Raw genomic sequence first — 18,509 nt, 5'->3', positions numbered from 1 at the left:
TCCCATAGTGCATCAACGTTTCATATAAACTCAAAATATATTGGAATGAATACCTAAATATATCAGAAAATCAGAAAACAAACTTGAAATGCACCAAACGACGTGAAACAACCGATGACACTAGGAGAGCAAAAGTTGCCAAACCTTGGATTTCAGCAGGTAGATACAAAAAATAATAAATATTCTGCTTTATAAATTCGACAGGAAATATATCGGATTCCAAATATTCAAATTTGCATATTTAATCGGAAATCACTGAAATAAATATAGTTCATTCAATATAATATACATTCATAACGATATAGTAAAATTGTGGATTTGAAAATTTATCACAATCCGACAACGTAATCTAACCATGTTGAGGGACATGTAAAATTGCGTATACTCGAGGGAGTAAAACGATAACATAAATATAGATACCTCTATCTATTTCTATTATTCTATGGTATCGTTCTATTTTCATTAAAGGCGTAATTTTTACTTGTCAGAAGTCAAAAGATGACAGCTTTCCAGATAGAGGGCTAATGAAAATGAAACCTCTCATTGAAAATCCTTTTCTCTAATTCTATGGTTATTCCGTTCATTCTTCCACATCTTGTAGAACAAAATCGTGCGAGAATATATCAGAAAAGCACAGTTTTCATGGTTATATTTTCTTATTATATGTTGGTTCTCCGAACTTTCCGCCACGGCTTTATCTGTCAATTCATCAATTTGCCTTAAAGAAATCAGTTCTGCCAACCAACATTTTTCAATGCAAGAATCACTAAATGATATTCATGGAAATATTTCATTAATTTCAATAAGAATGCAATTAATTAGAGAAAATAATGTATAATACTCGTACAGAAGGCTCATTCTACCACTCGTTCATTCCAAAACTTGCCACTTCGAGGCTCGTTTTTGAATTTTGAACTCGTGGAAGAATACCAATGTCTTCTGCACTTGTATTATAAATAACTATATGTCTACATAATCACAGAAAAATGTTTTGTCCAAAGTGACCTTTCGATTCGTACTCTCATGTTCATATTTCATCTACTTCTGAAACACCAAACAAGGTTTTGCTTATCTCTAAAATGAATTTATGCGCTCATTTCTATGGTTTTATCGAATCAACCTATAATTGCGCTACCGAAACCCGAAATTACTTGATGCATAATAATAATGGCGATTGACAATTGCATCGGGCTTTGACGTCATGTTTTGATTGGACCTATAAGCGATGCTTCGTGTATTATATTGTTTCGTTACGCCAATCGAAGCGAGTAAGTGATTTCTGCCATTGTCCCTTCGAGAAACCATATCTATATACCCACCGAGATTCTATGGTGAATGGATTTGATTTTACCTCAGGCGTTTCTACACGCAAATCAATATTCGATTGACGAGTGCACTTTGATTGAATCTTTTTCTATATACCGGGTGGATTTTTCAAGTCGAATCAGTCAAATATTTCAAAAAGGAAACATCTTACGGTTTTGAGAGGGAAGGATGCTTAAAAGGGATTACCACCTCGTGGCTTTCCGCATATCAGACAAACATTAGGTTACCCTTTCATATTCCCTCTGGCAATTTCCTAGTATCTGAATCATTCCCATGACTTCCAGGCGTTTTGAAATGGATTGTTGGGTCACTCCCAATGATCCTGTCAATTCTTGTTGCGGTTGACACGAGTCTTGATCAAGTAATGCCTCCAATTCTGCTTCTTTGAAATCCTTCTCTCTTCCAGCGCCATGCTGGTCTTCGGCGTCAAAATCACCGTTCTTGAAGTATTGGAACTACTCACGGCACGTTCTTTCACTAATAGCGGCCTTACAACAGGTATTTGAAAGCATTCGATGAGCCTCAGCCGTAGATTTCTTCATATTGAAGAGGAAAATTGAAATCTCCCGAAAATGACGAGAATTTGGCTAATAAGCTGACATGTTCAATCGAGAATAACTTTATAATGCAGACATAAATCGACTAATACTTTTATGAAGTTATTTTCACAAATACCTAATCTGAGAAAAACTTCTTCCTTTCACTTCACCCTTGTGGTGTTGAATTTGGAATTTCATCTGGGAATCCCTGTTTTTGATTGCAGAATAGTTATTTATAATACAAGTGCAGAAGGCATTGATATTCTTCCACGAGTTCAAAATTCAAAAACGAGCCACGAAGTGGCGAGTTTTGGAATGAACGAGTGGTAGAATGAGCCTTCTGCACGAGTATTATACATTATTTTCTCTAATTCGTTGCATTTTCATTGAAATTAATGAAATATTTCCATAAATATATTTTAGTGATTTTTGTATTGAAAAATGTTGGTTGGCAGAACTGATTTCTTTAAGGCAAATTGATGACTTGACAGATAAAGCCGTGGCGGAAAGTTCGGAGTACCAACATAGAATAATAAAATATAACCATGAAAACTGTGCGTTTCTGATATATTCTCGCACGATTTTGTTCTACAAGATGTGGAAGAATGAACGGAATTAGAGAAATACGAAATACGATATTCTACAATCAATAAGTCCCAGGTCCAAGTAAAAACAAATTGTTTCTTTAAAATTCGATTATCTTCGTCGGCACAGTCTTCTTTAAGAGTGATACATGTACTCCAACGTATATAGAAAGATTTGTTTTTGCCATTTGAGCCAAATTCCTTCTTCTGAAGCATTCTTTTGAATTCTTCAGAGAGCTAGTAACCTCTAGGGTTCAGATCTGGAGAATTTCGTTCAATTTGACCATGATTTTCATAAATTTGTGACAAGGAGCAAACACTCATCGTTTGAAGCTTGGCCTTTCTAGATGTTTTGAAGATGAATTGTTTTCTTGACATGTCATCAGTCCTCAGGTCTTTTATATATTCTTGCTCTTGGCACTTTTCTAACCTTCCTTCAAGTAACTGAAAACTTTCGAAACTGATCTTTCCATTCTTCTAAAGATATTATGTTGTTCAGAGTTATAAAAGATCTAATGATAAGTAGATGATGGACAGAGAGGAGTCGACGCCTAACCAACGAACCAACCAATCATTTTGATTGGTTGGATTGAACAAACATTCAAAAAATTTCAATGTATCTAGGAGAAATGCAATATTGTTTACAAACACGACAATTAAAGATCATGTGATTTGGCTTCCCTTATCATTGGTTGAAATTTAAACATCTTCACTCTCTTTACACTCCTCGTGGTCACGTTACATGAGGCTCAATCTTTCTCTGTCTAATATTGGAGTCAAGACGGCATCTATGTATTATCAATATCAATATTTCAGTGAGATATGATGGATAGATCTAGAGATATTGAAATTTAACTTTTTTTTGTGATTTATCATGAAATTAACTACTTGATAATGTGTTATTTTATTTATAATGAATTTCCGCCAAGTAAGGACCGAATCCATTAAATACTTGATAATAAGTTATTTTTGTACTGAATTACTATAAATAGAAATTATTTCAGTCAAATCCTGAAGTTTTACATCTCCGAAACGAAAATCATAAAAATTTGAGAGGAGTTACTTAAATAAAAATAAAATTTATTGAAAAAGGTAATTCACATTAATCTCGGTTGTTGATTTATAAGAATCATAACCATAAGACGAGCTAATATTGCTCGAGCAATACGGAATGGATTCCTTTTTCACCGTCGTCTGAAGCAGTGATTAAATCCTCCGAATCATCTCATTCTGAGGAGCTATCAAAAACTTCGAAACTCCCATTTTTACACTCCGTTTCATAGGCTTTGAGATCCGAAATCATCATTAGTTTTCCATTCTTCGCTTCGTATTCATGTACCCCCAACTTTAAGTGAGGATTCAGGGATTCGCAAAACTCCCGAGAATATGAAGATGAATAGAACGAAAAATTCTCTCGAGTTTCATAAAAGTTCGGTGAGTTTCATATAATTGTAGCTAATTTCGATACAGAATGGCGTAGTGAATTTGAAGCGAGTTATTAGGAAGTTGAATGAGTAGAGCTCTATTGATGATGAACTGGAGTTGAATTCAAGACTTCGTGTATACCTGTGTGGAGTTGAATTTAGGAAGATGATTGAATCGAGATGGTTACGTCTATATTACAAGGTTGTTCAATAAGTTTTGTGCTTCAATTTAGAAAAACACAATTTTATGGTTTGAAATACACTCAATTATTCAGTATAGTAACTGGTGTTTTTTTTCGAGGTATATAACTTTAAGTTGGCATTACAGTTCAAGATGGCGACCGATTTAACAGCTGTCAAGTGATTTATTCTCAGTTTGGTTCGAATTCATAATGAATAGACTCACGCCTGAACAACGCTTGCAAATAGTGCAATTTTATTTCGAAAATAATGCTTCTGTGCGGAATACGTATCGCGTACTACGTCCATTTTATTTTGTTTAGCGATGAAGAGCACTTCTTGTTGAATGGCTACGTCAACAAACAAAACTGCCGCATTTGGAGTGAAGCTAATCCTCAAGTGTATGTCGAAACACCGTTACATCCAGAAAAACTGACTGTTTGGTGCGCTTTATGGGCTGGTGGAATCATTGGTCCGTACTTCTTCAAAAACGATGATGGTCAGAACGTTACAGTCAATGGTGATCGGTATAGTGCTATGATTACTAACTTTTTCATTCCTGAATTGAACAACCATCATGTCCAGGAGCTGTGGTTCCAACAAGACGGCGTAACATGTCACACAGCTCGTGCCACAATCGATTTATTGAAAGACACGTTTGGTGACCGCCTAATTTCACGTTTTGCACCTGTGAATTGGCCTCCAAGATCTTGTGATTTACCGCTAGACTACTTTCTGTGGGGCTATGTAAAGTCATTGGTTTTGATACTTGATTTTTTCCATTGTAAAAAAATACTGTGACAGGTCGATACTAAATGACTTGTAAACAAAGAATAAATTGGCAGATTGAAATGAAACTTCACACACGTTCATATAAAGAGCGTACCAATATAACAACAACAAAAAAAATGGACTAGTAGCTCTTTCTTATCAAACCGCAAAACTTATTGAACAAACCATAAGCCTCGAATTCATTTAAAATTCATCAACTTCCTCTAGTCTTATTGATATATTTTTCGTTTACTTAGACGCATTGAATAGGAAAATTAGTTAGATTTGAAAAGAAAAGACTACCTGTTTGTCTGATATATGACCATCTTTGAACGTGACTAATCTCTCAATCAAGAAGTTTCCTATTCCAACGAGTCCTTTCCTCACAAAAAGAAGGTAATTTCCACTTCCTTGTTGGATTCCACAAAATGGATAGCTTCCTTCCCTAAAGGATGTAGCAATTCAGTTTTTTCATGTTAGTTTCATCCATGTTTTAGGGTGACCATGGGGACTCAAGACTTCATAGAATTGTAATTACACGGGCCAACAGACTTGTTAGTGGTTGTGGTTTTTCAACAGTACTGGATAATTTTTGGGTGCATAATCAGAAATAGCCCTCAGCGTTTGTCTACTCTGTGAGATATGTCACATTAAGTATCTCTTATTTTTAACATGTGTATGTTTCAGGTTACAAATGAAGAGATGTATTTTCGTATTGAAACCAAATATTTGTTGGATCATCGACATTTTTTCATTTTATTGGCTTCTCTTATCGATGAAAGTGTAATAGAAATAGAGCTTTGAATGTTATAAAGTCAAAACGACAGTGTGACAACTATCAGTTCAATCCGAATTTTAGATTTCGTTTCAACGTTTTCACTTCAGTGATATTATCGACAAAAAAATTATACGAAATATACAGTTTTTTATTGAAACCTATTGCAGAATTTCTTAACTTGTTGAATAATAAAATCACTTTGCAATATCGTTCCATAATATAAAACCTCAGCGTAAATTTGATATGATCTTCAAATTTGCATTACTTTGGTGACAACCCACAAGGTGTTCGGGACAGAGCTCATGGGAATTGAACAATCTATCCTCATCCCAAGGATGTATCTTCTACTTGTGTAATATATTCAAGAGCTTATGAGATAAATTGTTTTCGCTACTTCTGTTCCCATATGGGAGGTCGGTTATTTTCGAAAGTTTGAAGTAGTTATTTGCATATGCAAAAAGGGATCTGCTTTTTGAATGAGGGAAATTCCCGAATAGTTCTCGAATAAACAACCTGTTGTGTTTAACAGCTCCAAAATCAACTATAAAAAAGTGAAATATGTTTACCAATAATATTTTTTGAGTGGAATAAAACATGGTTGTTTACATGGGCGCATTCGCCATTTAGCAACTACCAAATAAAATTTATACCACTAATCAATGATAACAAACGGTGTTTTTTTAGAACTATAGAACTTTAAATTGCAATAAAACAACGATGGATTATTCGATTGACATGAATTTCATTTATCCGCAAGACAATCTTGTGGCATTACATTTTAAATATGATTTCTGGCATATGACTGGCTCGGATGTAGTCCAATCTGGACGTCCAATTTTCGATGACTTTTTCCAACATTTGTGACCGTATATCGACAATAACACGGTGAATGTTGTCTTCCAAATGGTCAAGGGTTTGTGGCTTATCCGCATAGACCAATGACTTTACATAGCCCCACAGAAAGCAGTCTAGCGGTGTTAAATCACAAGATCTTGCAGGCCAATTCACAGGTCCAAAACGTGAAATTAGGCGGTCACCAAACGTGTCTTTCAATAAATCGATTGTGTCACGAGCTGTGTGACATGTTGCGCCGTCTTGTTGGAACCACAGCTCCTGGACATCATGGTTGTTCAATTCAGGAATGAAAAAGTTAGTAATCATGGCTCTATACCGATCACCATTGACTGTAACGTTCTGGCCATCATTGTTTCTGAAGAAGTACGGACCAATGATTCCGCCAGCCCATAAAGCGCACCAAACTGTCAGTTTTTCTGGATGTAACGGTGTTTCGACATACACTTGAAGATTAGCTTCACTCCAAATGCGGCAGTTTTGTTTGTTGACGTAGCCATTCAACCAGAAGTGCGCTTCATCGCTGAACAAAATAAAATGGACGTAGTGCGCGATACGTATTCCACACAGAAACATTATTTTCGAAATAAAATTGCACTATTTGCAAGCGTTGTTCGGCGTGAGTCTATTCATGATAAATTGCCAAACCCAACTGAGAATAAATCACTTGACAGCTGTTAAATCGGTCGCCATCTTGAACAGTAATGCCAATTTGCCGTTAGATACCACGAAAAAAACACCCTTCAGATCCTATCTTTTGTTACCTCTGACGGTTGAGCATCGCTGGCAACGATTACAGTGGTGCAGAGAACGTCAACATGAAAAAACAAAGTTTATTCAGGAGAACTATTGAAGCAGACTTTGAGTTTTCTTTTAGAAAACATAATCAATTGTAAGCCCTTCACTCTTGAAAGACCTAGGAACGAAAATAACGAAAATGTAAGGTAATTCCTAATCTCGAACGATAATTTGAGGACCAGATTGGTTGTCATTCATCCCAAATGACCAGAACAATTAAACGCTTTATCAAGTTCACAAAATTCACTCGTTAATCTTTATACTGATGGAGTTCCAATTAAGGAAGAAAAGCGGTTAATAATTGAAATTTCATTACATCCACTACGTGTCAATTTGGGGCGTTCATTAAATTTTCTCGAGGCTTTCTTCACTCCTCTCAGCAGCCCGAATTGATCCGAATAGTTGATGGAGAACTTTGAAAGGGTATTCGATGATGAAGGTAAGAATCAATGAATTTCCGAGGACATTTTCATGGAAATTTGAAACTGTGCTATTTAGTGTGAATTTTCTCAACATCGATTTTGGAAAAGGTCTATTCTTTCCGTCACTATGTTTGTAATTTTCGCTGGTTTAATGCATATTAGTATTGTATATATTTACATAATATGAGCCCATTCTAATATCAGACGTATCTGTTTATTATTGTATATTTTATTATAGACAAATTATCTGAATATGCGAATGTATTGTTTTCCAGTCAAGCTTTTGTATTGAATTAACGAACTAGTTTCAATTTAACTTTCCTCATTCATTGTAAATAAAGTTTTTTGTTTTTAAAAACAAGGTTTCAATAATAAAAACATAATTATATATAACATGTAAGATGTGGAGGGGGTCTAGGGCATAAATATATTCGTACCAGAATCATTCAATATCTGAAGAGTCATAGGAGTTCTGAATCTACCATTTTCCATCATTCTCAAAGCGAAAATTTGGAAATGGTGTCAATTCCATCTGCAATATGACAGAGAACAACTTTCTTATTCAACGATATGATGACGAATTTATTGCAGGATATATGAAATGGAATATTCCGACGCGATATTCTATATTACAGCAGCTGACAACTTACAGGAAGGTTCATGAAAATCAATATAACAGGTTTTCCAATAGAAGTATTACAATGCAAAATGTTTAAAATGGCATTACTATGTATTAGTATTTGACATTTATGTTCAGTAGGGAGTGAACACATCAGCCAGAGTTACTGGTAATACGATTACCAATTTCTTTGAATGAAAAACCATTTTCACGTATTTCAAAAACGAGACATCTGTCGAATTCACTCAGTTTTCGAAATTTTCACGTTGGCAGACTCTAGGCATAATCATAGTCTCAAAACGTGAAATAGAACACAAAAACAAACGAATAGCAACCAAATACAATAATAATCGTATTAATCTCTCGAGAAATATACCCGCTAATTTCGATTGTAACAACCATAGAGTAATAAACATAGATAGAGGGAGTATACGCAATTTTCACATGTCCCAAACATGGTTAGGTTACGTGGTCAGATTGTGATATATTTTCAAATGGACAATTTTACTATATCGTTATGAATGTATATTATATTGAATTAAATATATTTATTTGAGTGATTCCCGATTAAATATGCAAATTTTAATATTTGGAATCCGATGTTTTTCCTAATTGTCGAAGTGTCAGTGGTTGTTTCACGTCGTTTGGCGCGCTTGAAGTTTGTTTTCTGAATTTCTGATATATTGAGTTATTTATTTCAATATATTTTGAGTTGATATGAAACGTTGAATCACTAAGGGACATAAGAAGTGCGTTCTTTGTGGAAAAAAAAGCCAATCGAGTGAAAAATCGTATCACTGATATGTTTTCATTTCCACGCGCTTCATGTCAAATTTGATTGTTCATGTTGGGGACAAAATTTTCTTACTGAAAATGACATATGTCCCCTCTATCTATGTTTATTACTCTGATGTAACAACGTATAAAACGCCAAAATTTCCGTGGCCATTGGATTATTTTGACTGAAAGTATTCAACTAGAACCTCTAACTAGTTAAAAGTTAAAGTTTGGTGAAAATATTCCTTGGTCTTTATGTCACAAAATATACTTTAAGAATTCCATAAATCTCCCAGTGTTTACTCTATGATTTCCATCGATTACAATTTAAATTTTTTTCTTATTTACCTACTGAATACTGCGCCAGGAAGTTCACTTCGAACATTATGCAGAATCAAGCTGAAATCTTTAGCCGCTCTTCGTAAATCTCAGAACTGGTGGAAACTTTCAGCTTAAGTGGAAACGCATTATGGATCCAGGTTGGTTATTAATTATTTGGAGGTGTGTTTGGAGGGAGAACGCTTACGTAGACTACAGCGGTGCCGAAGTATTTTGTACCTATGAAGATTAAATACTCAATCCTCTTGTCTCGACCCTAATGGAGATTTCATATGCATTTAATGTGACATGGATTGGAGGATGTTGAATGCACATCTTTCTATGTAGATTGCAGAAAGTTAATTTCATGGGAGTACTTAGTTGTGTGAATAATGCTCAATACTGACTCCTTTGATCATATACAAGAGGTGTTGAAACACTTTTCTCCGGTCTAAGTGTTCTGTCCCATATAATGATATAAGTTAAATAATATATAATATAATATGATATGATATGATATGATATGATATATATATATATATATATATATATATATATATATATATATATATATATATATATATATATATATATATATTTATATATATATTTTTTTTTTTTTTTTTTGAGAAAGAGCAATACAAAATATTAATTTCAAACAATCAAGCATATGTGTCGATGAATCTCAGTATTAGCAGAGGAAATGTAACGGGGCATCATACATTTCAACGTATGATACAAGAGAACAGATAAAAACCTCAGCAAAAACTCTGTCTCCCCGTATCGGTGTAGTGACTGGTTTGTGTAAACGTTTACAGAATAAGCTGACATAATTTATATTGAAGGACTTCCTCTTCAACCAAAACAAAATTTCCTTTATCCTCTCTTTTCGGTTGACGACTCTATAATTTCCAATTGGATCCTAAAACAAAAAGAAAAGAAGCAGAAAGGAGTACTAAATATTAGTTTTTATTATATGATATGATATAATATAATATAATATAATGTAGGATCCAGTTATTGTTCCCTGTAAATAATTGAGATGGTCAACCGGATGCTTGGAAACCTATTAGTTTCTTCAAGTGTCAAGAGCATGACATTTTCAATGAATTTAGAGGGAACGAATTGTTATTGTCCATGATGTAAAAAGGATGTGTAATTCTTCGGGGTGTCGAAGATGTGTCATGTCGGTTGTAAATCTTAAGAGACTTACTGGGTTTGGGAAAGTTCGAGAACAAGACGGTTGTACCAGATGTGTTACATCTGTGTATCAGGTTCTAGTCCTTCTAGAATATTCGATTTCCAGGAATTCGCGAAGATCTTTGTGGGTGATATGGCAAAGCTCTTATTGGACTAAGGGATGGTACTTCCCCTAAGGGGGTCGATATTCGAGACAGGGTAGTTCCAATCGGTAGAGAGGACAGTTCACATTAAGCCGAAGACGGGTACAGTTCAACTTAAGCCGAAGACGAGTCAAGTTCGGTCGGTCAACTTAAGACGTAAGACGAAAAGACGGTTCGCAGACTAAATTAAGACGAGTTAGAGACGAGACGACCGAAAACGTGTCAAACGCAAAAAGAATTGGCAGGATCTAATTTTTTCATTCGTATTTGAAAACGTTCACTGTGAAAATTTCAGGGTGGTTTGTTTGTCTTCCTGGCTAATTACAAAGGTTTATCATCATAATTATCATCAATAAACCGCAACACCTAAATAGGATACAAACCAATGTTATCTTCAACTCAGCGGGATATCTATATGCAGCACAAATACCTTTCTAAATTGCTACTTAAGCTATTGGGAAAATTATTCTCTAATACTACTTGGGGTTTAATTATGTGTGTATATAATGCAGGCAATGTGATATGCAGCATGTATGCAGAAATTCGTACATTAGAGTTCGCTTGATGAAGCTTGGGTTCACTTTCCTATTCAAGATGAAAGCATTGCTTTGAATTTATGTTGTAAACGAGGAATTGACAAAGTTGCAGGGCTTTCTTTATTACGAGTACAATACTTCTGATATGGATTTTTATGAAGGGTGTTTTTTTTTAGAGCTATAGAACTTTAAATTGCAATAAAACAACGATGGATTATTCGATTGACATGAATTTTATTTATCCGCAAGATAATCTTGTGGCATTACATTTTTAATATGATTTCTGGAATATGACCGCCACGGGTGGCTTGGATGTAGTCCAATCTGGACGTCCAATTTTCGATGACTTTTTCCAACATTTGTGGCCGTATATCGGCAATAACACGGCGAATGTTGTCTTCCAAATGGTCAAGGGTTTGTGGCTTATCCGCATAGACCGATGACTTTACATAGCCCCACAGAAAGTAGTCTAGCGGTGTTAAATCACAAGATCTTGGAGGCCACTTCACAGGTCCAAACGTGTCTTTCAATAAATTGATTGTGGCACGAGCTGTGTGACATGTTGCGCCGCCTTGTTGGAACCACAGCTCCTGGACATCATGGTTGTTCAATTCAGGAATGAAAAAGTTAGTAATCATGGCTCTATACCGATCACCATTGACTGTAACGTTCTGGCCATCATCGTTTTTAAAGAAGTACGGACCAATGATTCCACCAGCCCATAAAGCGCACCAAACAGTCAGTTTTTCTTGATGTAACGGTGTTTCGACATACACTCTTCACTCCAAATGCGGCAGTTTTGTTTGTTGACGTAGCCATTCAACCAGAAGTGCGCCTCATCAAAATAAAATGGACGTAGTGCGCGATATGTATTCCGCACAGACCCATTATTTTCTAAATAAAATTGCACTATTTGCAAGCGTTGTTCAAGCGTGAATCTATTCATGATGAATTGCCAAACCGAACTGAGAATAAGTCACTTGACAGCTGTTAAATCGGTCAGTGAGCTGTTAAATCGGTCGCCATCTTGAACAGTAATGCCAACTTAAAGTTATATACCTCGAAAAAAAACAGCCGTTATTTCCAGTTTTTTCTGGAACTAATGAAGAAGATTTTGGTATAGAGTTATATTTTGGATTCAAGTTGCATTGAATTCGAATTTATCGGTAGTCTGAGCAATTCGTTTTCATCCCAAATCTCCGAGGACCTTCGACACCTCTAAGAAATCCAGGGCTTTGTGCTAGTTGAGGGAATTGATTCGTACACTTAAAATGGAAATTTGTTGCTTTCACAATAGATTCATGGCTCACAGAATCTCTACAAGATTTATTCTGATCTTGGTTAGGTAAAAAATCTGAATCCTCTACTGTATATTCTCGTACGTGCATTGTCTGCGCATTCACCATTTTGTTATATAATGATTTTTTTTTATCTGAAGAGAAATTTTTTATTTAAATTTGCCTCTTGGAGAATTGATTTTAAGCGAATAGTTTTGAACGGAACTTTATATTCTAGCAACAAAATTACTATAACCTTTGTAAACATAATTAAGATTGTAGATATAACATTAACATGGGCGTACAACTCTGCTTCCGCCCTTTTTTACGAAATTCGTCAAGCAAAGACGCCTATGTATTTTGTTGAATTTGCAGCATATTCCTAACATTTTCAGTCGAATCAAGAACGAAAAATGTTTTTCTGTTTCAACTATGATAAGTAGGAGTATCAGTAATTATTCAATTGAATTAACAAATATGGAGATTGAACGTACTTTGTGCATCTCTGTACTCGAATTGCAATTGTAGAATATGCTAATAAATCCAGAATCAATACCAAACAAACTTATCTGACCTCAATTAAATGATGAAATTAATGCTGCATGAGATACCTATGTATGATTATTATCCCGAGAATTGTGCAAATAAATAATTCCATAATCATGAGCAGAGCTCAATACCAAATATTTTTATTTTTACATCCACTGAAACTGAACAGATCAATCGAATATTGGCCAATAAAATCAGTTTTATAGCTTATCCATCGTATTTCTTTGTACTTACAGAAGAAACGCTTGAAGTTTGAAATCCGATAAATCCTATATTTGTTTGTTGACGGTGGTGTTGAATTAATGACTGTGTTTACGATGGCAACCACAATTTTATTTTATTTTATAGACATCACAGCAATTTATCAAATACATTACAATATTGACATGAAAGACCGGGAATATTATCAAGGCGGAAATTGCTACATTTATAATAGTTTAATATTTTGACATTCCAAGTTGACAAGTTTGCGTCACTCAATATATCGATCCAGACACAAGCCTGAAATTATTTCTTTTCATTCATAAATAAATCAGGCCTGAATGAATTTAAAACCGAAATATCATTGATCCAAAATCTAGTGATAGATATTTTCCTTAGAATCATTCCAAACGAGTTATAATTTGATTTTTGTATTTTTACAGGAGATTACACCGAAGGGAAATCAGGATAATACTTCAAATTCTAGGTAAGACTCCAATTTTTTCTTCGCGAAAAAATATAAATAATAAATAAATAAGTTTATTGAAGCAGAAAAATATAACAAAAAACAGTTTCTGAAATTCAATTAATTTGTATGGTACGCATCAATAAACAAATTACAACCCACAAAAGTATATACTTGTTCGTGGGGGAATAATATAAAAATCATAAACTCCAAAAAAAAACAACTACCAAGTTTAGATAAAACAAATACAATATAAGTACAACAAAATAAAAAAAAATATGCATTTATATTATCAATCATTTCAATGGGCGGGCAATTATCTGGAATCAATGATTATCGATATTAATTTTTTTAACATCCTCAAAATTAAATTCCTCATCTTACACCTACTATTCTTTTCGTCTGTAGATCGGCGTCAAAACTTTTTTCAGGATAATTTATTACCTCAGCATCCTCATAAAAATGGAGTAACCATAATAACACGTCTTGGAATTAATCTTGTCCAAGTGATGTATGATCCGAGCTCTGGCTTGAATTATCGTGTTTTTGGAATTTAATTACATTTCTATTTCAACTTCTTACCAGCAGGAGGAGCCACTGAAGAGTGAATGAAGGAAAATGCAAGAGACTTTGGCTTGGTAGAAATCAGGAATTACATTTGAAAATGTGGAATCTCATATTATGACCTTTTCTGATTTAGTCGAGTGAAATAAAGATAAAGAAAACAAACTGCAAGGATTTTCAATAGGAGGTATCATTTTGATATGAAAAAAAACGGGTATATTCATACGACTTTTGCTTCTGCGGTCTTTTCCCAAAATTCAAGGTTTTATTATAGAAAACTGGTTATACATTTATGTTTCAAAGTCAAAGTTTCATCGCTGGCCACTACTTTCCCCCATCTTTCGGGCAGCGTTCTCTCCTGCGTTGAAAAAACTGGTCATTTTTGAAAGCGATTCATGAATCGATCCAATTTTTCACTTCTTCATAACACCGGAAGTGCCGATCAGACAGGCGGCGTGCCATTGATCGAAACAATTGATACTCTGGGAGAGCAACATCTGGAGAATTTGGCGGATGAGGTAGGCTTTCCCATTTCAACGTTTCCAAGTAGGTCTTAACCACTTCCGCAACATGGGATCTAGCATTGTCATGCTGTAAAATCACTTTATCATGTATCACGTTATATTGCGGCCGTTTAATATTCAATGCTCGGCTCAAACGCATTAATTGCGTCCGATAATGATCGCCTGTGATTGTTTCAGTCGGTTTCAACAATTCATAATACACTACGCCGAGCTGGTCCCACCGAATACTGAGCATGACCTTGTTACCATGAATATTCGGTTTGGCCGTCGACGTGGAAGTATGGCCGAGACATCCCCACGATTTTCAATCACAATGCGATGCAGAAATCCCTTGCGTCTTTGCCTTGCAAGCAGCTGTTCACAAGCAAACAAACACCGTTCAACATCTCTCGGCTCAACTCGTATAGCAACCAATTTCCTTGTTTCTGAATCATTTCCATGATTTTCGAGAGTTTTGAAATGGCTTGTTGCGTCATTTCCAATGATCCTGCCAATTCTCGTTTCGTTTGGCACAACTCTTGATCAAGTAATGCCTCTAATTCCGCATCTACGAAAAAATTTCAGATTCCAAATATTCAAAATTGCATATTTAATCGGGAATAACTGAAATAAATATATTTCATTCATAATGATATAGTAAAATAGTGGATTTGAAAATATTTCACATTCCGACAACGTAATCAAACCATGTTGGGGACATGTGAAAATTGCGTATACTTCCTCTATTTATATTTATTAGTCTATGGATAATTCAGATACTCAATTCCAAAAAGTTGTTATTGAGCGATAGCGACATAAGCCTCTGAATTCGCAACATGAATAATTCACGTTGCACCTATCTTTAATTCCATCAAAGTGTGATTGTCCCTTAATTCTCGGTGAGTATTAAAGTAAACTAAATTTTTTTCGAAAGGAAATTCATTTCAGGAACGCTTTGAGTGAATAAAAAAATGGCAAACTAACCGATAAAGGGGTTTCAAACGATGAGAGTGGCGTGGTTAGTTTGACTAGAATGTTTTTATTTGTATAACTGATTGGTTGTCCGAGCTTAAGGTAAATCAGGATGATGGTGGTGAAGTTTTTGTCAAAGTTCAATTAGGTGTTTATTAGAGTGCTGTGAATATTTAGAGTTTATGTTTAAGGTTGGAGACTAAATTCGAAATAATGATGTCAAGTTTCTTCAATATGTGGAATTAAGGCAATCTATTTTAAATATCGAAATGAGGACATTATTTGCCAAAACTTTTAGTCCAGTAATACAATTCCAACTGACAAAAAAAGCGAAAGAAAAAAAAATTAATATATATTCATTTCACTAACTTACATATAAGGACTCCGTAAGCTGAATATAAGAAACTGTTCATTAGGTAGGATATACAGAGATAGCAATCTCAATAGATCTTCTATTTTACTCTTCTGTGAAATAAGTATGCAAATCAACATTTACAATTGAAATAGTAATTAAAGAGAATTTTATCTTTTGGTTCATGTTGACTCTAACCCATAAATGATTGCTCTGAATTATAAAGGTCTCATGAAACTTTGTACCAAATAGCAAAAATTATTCTTTCAGGAAGTGGAAATGAAAGTACGAATATTACTATTCATACTCATACTTTCATTTCTACTCTGCCCTTCCTGTTAGTCTCATACAGACAGGACCGGTCTGGCTCCATTGGAGGCCCTCGGCTAGATGCTGATTTGAGGCCCCCTTCAGGAAATAAGACGAGAACCTCCCCCGGCAGCGAAAACGTTCTCTTGAATAATTTTTAATTTACACGCTTGTAAAGGGGGTTTTTTTTAGAGCTATAGAACATCAAATTGCAATAAAACAACGATGGATTATTCGATTGACATGAATTTTATTTATCCGCAAGATGATCTTGTGGCATTACATTTTAAATATGATTTCTGGCATATGACCGCCACGGCTGGCTCGGATGTAGTCCAATCTGGACGTCCAATTTTCGATGACTTTTTTCAACATCAAGTCAAGGGTTTGTGGCTTATCCGCATAGACCAATGACTTTACATACTCCCGCAGAAAGTAGTCTAGGTGTGTTAAATCACAAGATCTTGGAGGCCAATTGACATGTCCAAAACGTGAAATTAGGCGGTCACCAAACGTGTCTTTCAATAAATCGAACGAGCACGAGCTGTGTGACATGTTGCGCCGTCTTGTTGGAACCACAGCTCCTGGACATCATGGTTGTTCAATTCAGGAATGAAAAAGTTAGTAATCATGGCTCTATACCGATCACCATTGACTGTAACGTTCTGGCCATCATCGTTTTTGAAGAAGTACGGACCAATGATTCCACCAGACCATAAAGCGCACCAAACAGTCAGTTTTTCTGGATGTAACGGTGTTTCGACATACACTTGAGGATTAGCTCCACTCCAAATGCTGCAGTTTTGTTTGTTGACGTAGCCATTCAACCAGAAGTGCGCTTCATCGCTAAACAAAATTCGCTTATGAAAATCGGGAACAACGGCAATCTCCTTTTGGGCCCATTCGACGAATCTACGCCTTACTTGATGATCGTTTGGCTGAATTTGATGAATTGCCAAACCAAACTGAGAATAAATCACTTGACAGCTGTTAAATCGGTCGCCGTCTTGAACAGTAACGCCAACTTAAAGTTATATACCTCGAAAAAAAAGCACCCTTTACAATGCAAGTCCACTCGAGTCTTCAACTACAGTATTTTCTAGAAGCCTTTCATAAGCTTTTTATCGAATGATATACCGTACAAAAATAGCCAATTGGTCCATAACTGCTTCCTATATCTTTGATAAAGTCTACCTTAACGTTTAAATGAAATAAACTTGCCAAAAAACATCTTTTCAAAAATTTTTTTAGTTTAGTTTTATTCAGCTGGGGCCCCCTTGGCCGGGGGCCCTCGGCGATCGCCGACCTGCCGACCTGGCCAGACCGGGCCTGCATACAGAGCAAGAATAGTCTTTCGAATAGAAAATATATTCGCGCTGACACCAGAGACGAAGATAAGCAAGGATAGGGGATGACTACCCTCTTTTTTCTGTTTCCACTGTTCCACTTTTTGTGGAAGGGAAGAGAGAAAAACGTTATTCCTCTATTTTTGACTTTTCTGAATTGATACTCTAAGATACTGACTTGCCAGTACTGTAAAATGGGATAATAGCACACCCACGACTTTGTAATCACAATATGTCTCCCTCCCAATAAAAATTGACCTTTTTCGGATTTGCCGGAAAACTCATACTTATGGAAAGATCCGGCTAAACTTTTTTATAGGGGACTCCCTGTATATTTGATGGTTCAAATAGAAAAGTGCACGAAAACTTACAATTACTTGCTTATTATGTTATACGAACAAGCACACCGATTAAATCCTTAAAACAATGTTATCATCAAATTTACTTTTCACACTTTCCTCGAATGTATTAAATCCATACTCCATCATTAATAAGTCTCGGGAAACTACTCGAAAACATATTATTATCCTCCATTTCCCGCAATTTCACATGAGTGGATATCGGTGTACGGTAATAATTATCAAAGTCCCATGAAAAACCTCATAATAGGCTATAATAATCGATATACCTACGCCTTGTTAGGTACTGCAGCCGTAAGATTGAAAGAGCAGCCACTCAACTCTATTCCAAGTTCAACATCTCA

The 18,509-nt window shown here is 35.3% G+C and overlaps 1 protein-coding gene across 2 annotated transcripts in view; it reads left to right on the top strand.

The window, feature by feature from the left end:
- LOC123678084 (adenylate cyclase type 5) overlaps positions 1-18,509 on the top strand; it is a 147,602-nt gene that overhangs the window by 18,130 nt on the left and 110,963 nt on the right. For both annotated transcript variants that reach the window (XM_045614884.1, XM_045614883.1), the window contains exon 2: positions 13,738-13,781. The gene's annotated coding sequence lies outside the window, so the exon portion shown is untranslated. The remainder of the gene's footprint in view (positions 1-13,737; positions 13,782-18,509) is intronic.

Source organism: Harmonia axyridis, chromosome 4, assembly GCF_914767665.1.
Source record: "Harmonia axyridis chromosome 4, icHarAxyr1.1, whole genome shotgun sequence".
NCBI lineage: Eukaryota > Metazoa > Arthropoda > Insecta > Coleoptera > Coccinellidae > Harmonia > Harmonia axyridis.
Note: the sequence above shows the minus strand (reverse complement) of the source record. Positions and strands in the feature narration are given on the sequence as shown.